Genomic DNA, 4,516 nt, shown 5'->3' with positions numbered 1-4,516 from the left:
TGGCCTTAAGGAGCTTCCAGCAATAACCATTTACAGGAAACGTGCTGATGGGTGACAAGAGAAAAATGTATCACCAGCCTGTTCATGTTGACCTGAGATGGGGTGAAATAGGACAACTTGTAAAGACTTGAGTAGCACAAGCTATACCTTGGGCCAGCAGAGCCTCTGCAGCCAGACCAGACTGCAGTAGAGATGAGGTATGCAATGCATCCTAAGGAATCATCAAGCAAATAGATAGATCACTCTATGGGGTTGTTTATATTATTCACCTTCACTGTGCACAAAGAAACATGACAGACAACAAGGGAACCTCTCTCTAGGCAAAGAAGAGAAAAGCTCAAAAAAGAAGATGGGGCAGTCTGCAACGCATCCTTAGTGTACGTCGGCAGCTTTATCCGCTCTGTCTCAGTTCTCAGCCTGTGTCACCCTTGCAGTATTGCCAAAAATGTCGCTTTCTAACAAGCTGACTCTGGACAAGCTGGACGTGAAGGGAAAACAGGTCGTGATGAGGGTGGATTTTAATGTTCCAATGAAAAACAACCAGATAACAACCAACCAGAGGATCAAGGCTGCTGTTCCGAGCATCAAATTCTGCTTGGACAATGGAGCCACTTCAGTTGTCCTTATGAGCCACCCGGGCCGCCCTGATGGTGTCCCCATGCCAGACAAGTACTCCTTAGAGCCAGCTGCTGTTGAACTTAAGTCCCTGCTGGGCAAGGATGTTCTGTTCTTAAAGGACTGTGTGGGCCCAGAAGTAGAGAAAGCCTGTGCCAGCCCCGCAGCAGACTCTGTCATCCTGCTAGAGAACCTCCCTTTTCATGTAGAGGAAGAGGTGAAGGGAAAAGATGCTTCTGGGAACAAGGTTAAAGCTGAACCAGCCAACACAGAAGCTTTTCGAGCTCCCTTTCCAAACTTGGGGATGTCTATGTCAATGATGCTTTTGGCACTGCACACAGAGCGCACAGCTCCATGGTGGGAGTCAATCTGCCACAGAAGGCTGCTGGATTTTTGATGAAGAAAGAACTGAACTACTTTGCCAAGGCTTTGGAGAGTCCAGAGCGGCCCTTTCTGGCCATCTTGGGCAGAGCTAAAGTGGCAGACAAGATCCAACTGATCAATAATATGTTGGACAAAGTCAACGCGATGATTATTGGTGGAGGCATGGCTTTTACCTTCCTAAAGGTGCTCAACAACATGGAGATTGGTACTTCTTTGTTTGATGAAGAGGGAGCCAAGATTGTCAAAGATCTCATGGCAAAAGCTGAGAAGAATGGTGTAAAAATTACCTTGCCTGTTGACTTTGTCACTGCTGACAAGTTTGATGAAAATGCCCAGACTAGCCAAGCCACTGTGGCTTCTGGCATACCTGCTGGTTGGATGGGCTTGGACTGTGGTCCGGAGAGCAGCAAGAAGTATGCCGAAGCTGTTGGTCGGGCCAAACAGATTGTATGGAATGGACCTGTGGGGGTATTTGAATGGGAAGCTTTTGCCTGGGGAACCAAGGCTCTCATGGATGAGGTGGTAAAAGCCACCTCTAGGGGCTGTATCACCATCATAGGTGGTGGAGATACTGCCACATGCTGTGCCAAAGGGAACACAGAGGATAAAGTGAGCCATGTGAGCACCGGGGGCGGTGCCAGCTTAGAGCTTCTGGAAGGATAAGTCCTTCCTGGGGTGGATGCTCTCAGCAGTGTTTAGGACTTTCCTGCCTCTTGGTTCCTGTGCACAGCTCCTAAGTCAACTTAGTGTTTGCATCAACTCCATTTGGCGTTTCCCTTTTACATCAAGCTTCAGGTAGTGGTCAAGAGATGCAGCCCCAGGAACAGAGAGGTACACAGCTTTGTAGCTCATCTTTACCTGGGATTTGCCTACATCCTTCAAGATTTCACTTCAAATGTCTTGGTGACTAAACCATTGTGCATTCCAGAGTATACTGATATTTTGCCTCTTATAAAGAAAACAAGCCGTATTAACTTTTAGTGTGTTTCAATGTAGCTTCTTCTGATTATCTTTGTCACTCTTCACTACTTAGCACTGAATCAGTTATGATGAAATTCCACCTGTAGGGAGAACTTGATGATCTATTAAAGAAATAACTTTAAAAAAAAGAAGATGGCTTGCACAACTCTTTCAATACAGAGAAAGACCTGCCCATGAAAGTGACCATCCCTTCAAACATAGGTCTTAAATATTCAGAGGAAACAGAATGCTCTGCCTGTCTGGTGCTCACTCTCTGAAGCCATTGAGACTTTTGTGAGCAAGGTTTGATTTCCCTTTGCTTTTCTCATACATACTCATGCCCACAGTCGAATCCCATGCATCCAGTTTACACATGTATCCTGTCTCTAAAGTCTCCTAACACACCCAGGTGACCTCAACATTACCTGTCTGTCTCTGCTATAGAAAGCAAGCAACTGCACATCAACAATATGCTTTTGTTAATAGATATTTAAGAGACCCATCTAGAGATTTTTATTTGCCCCTCAATAAATGTTTACTGATTTAGAGAAACTTCTTGGAACCTAAGACAAATGACAGTCCTGTGAGGCAAGTCCAGGATTATTCTTTTGCTATCTCCCATTAATATGTTATCATAGGTGTATATAGCTTTACCCTCACACCATGTGAATTATATCTTACATTGGCACCTAGTCTTAGACTATAAGAGGTCATTCCTTTCCCCCAGCATATGTAGATCCATGGGCATATACCGTCTCTTTTATTTTAATCCCCACTTAGCTCCTAAATTCTAAGCAAGTAAGGCTCTGGCAGCTCCAAACTTCAAAGCTATAGACATTCATAAGTATGTCTGAGTTTCCACTGGACAGATTGTAGTCCTCAATTGCAACCAATGATTACATTTATTGACATTAATCATAATTCTTGCTATTTTAAAGGAGAGAACAAATGATCAAGTTCATAGAAAGGTTGTATATTTGAGAGGTTGATTTCTGGAGATAGTAACAGGCAAATCCAAGCTGGAGACAAACATCAAAGCTAAAAATAAAATGACTGTTTCTCAGTAAAAATGAATCAAGCATCAATATACTAGAACTGAGTTTAGGTCAGAAAAAAAAAAGAAAAGGGAAACTTGGAATGTTTTATACCAGAAAGAAAACACATGCTAAAAGGCCACTGGATCCAATTTAAAGAGGAGTCTACTGGCCAGACAGGGGAGTTTTGAGCATTGGAAAAAATAATAGCAATAACTGATCTAATAAGTTCTGTCTTATGTGACATCAATAATTAAAGAAGGAAAGGACAAGAGGACATAAGTAATTGATATAATTACATTGTAATCCTGTAAATTCATAATGATAAGAGCTAAGCATTTATCCAGATTTTTCAGAGACAAAAAAAATCGTCTTCAATTGTAGTTGACAAGGAAACTACCACAGAATATTTAAGCTCATATTAAAATAAAACCAAATATCAAGGAATGCAATGGGGAGAACCAGCACAATCATCAGTGCAAGCAAAACCACTGTGGAAAGGATCATGAGGAAACAGGCTAACCTTTCAATTCTTAGGGACTATGCCACAAATGACTGACCAAACCAGCTCAGCACCTTTACAAAGGAGAGATCCAACAGGCCACACTAGTAACCAGCTCATAGGGGGACACGCTGATGAGTAAGCTTACTACTGTCATGCAACCCAGGATACATGGCATCACCCAGGATATAGTATTGCTCTAAATACTCGAAGCTACCCAAGCATCTAGATTTAACGTCCAATTTAGAAGAGATCCGGAATTGCAGAAGCAAGCCAAATAGCACCCCAAAGAAACAGCATTCAAACTCAGACTACTCTGACATGTTCTATAGGACAAATCGCCTGATATCTTTATAGTTCTTGAGGGGATGTGTCAGGCTCAGATAGATGGAAAAGAGAAAGATGGCAAGGTGACACTGATCAAGATGCGTCGTACTTTAAAACTGACCTGATGAGTCAAAATCCTTCTGTAGAACCAAGACTAAATGAAAGGATCTCTAGAATATGGAAACAAGAGCTTTATCTTATGTGATTGTTGTTCTTAATGTACTATGTTATTTCTCTTCTCCTTTGTTGCCCTTTGGTTAATCTCATATTGTTACAATATCTGACTTTGTTACTTGGCATATTGTATGAATATTTGTTTGTTTATTTGAAATAAGGAAAGGAAGGGGGAAACAAGATGATTGAGAGGGGGTAAAGGGAGGGAAGTGGGGACAAAAACATGAGAAGGGGTTTCAATGTGTGAGAAGTAATGCACCTACTATCTGGAGAATATAACCATAATCCCTCTATACATTACAATAAAAAATATTTTTAAAAAATCTTTAGCAATAAGAATAAATGAATAAATAAGGGCATCAAATACAAATCTAATATGTGAAAATAGTGTCTACATTAACAATGACTACATGTAAAATGACATTAGAAACATAAACCATTCACAATTATTCCTAAGAAATAAAAATACTTAAATTAATTTAACAGCAAATAAAGAGAGGAAGAGAGGGAGAATACAGTC

The 4,516-nt window shown here is 41.2% G+C and overlaps 1 pseudogene; it reads left to right on the top strand.

Annotated features, from left to right (window-relative positions):
* Positions 1-445: 445 nt before the first annotated feature.
* Positions 446-1,756, top strand: LOC150063624 (phosphoglycerate kinase 1 pseudogene; annotated as a pseudogene).
* Positions 1,757-4,516: the final 2,760 nt, after the last annotated feature.

This window comes from Megascapheus bottae, chromosome 5 (assembly GCF_031878675.1).
Source record: "Megascapheus bottae isolate mThoBot1 chromosome 5, mThoBot2.hap1, whole genome shotgun sequence".
Lineage (NCBI taxonomy): Eukaryota > Metazoa > Chordata > Mammalia > Rodentia > Geomyidae > Megascapheus > Megascapheus bottae.
Note: the sequence above shows the minus strand (reverse complement) of the source record. Positions and strands in the feature narration are given on the sequence as shown.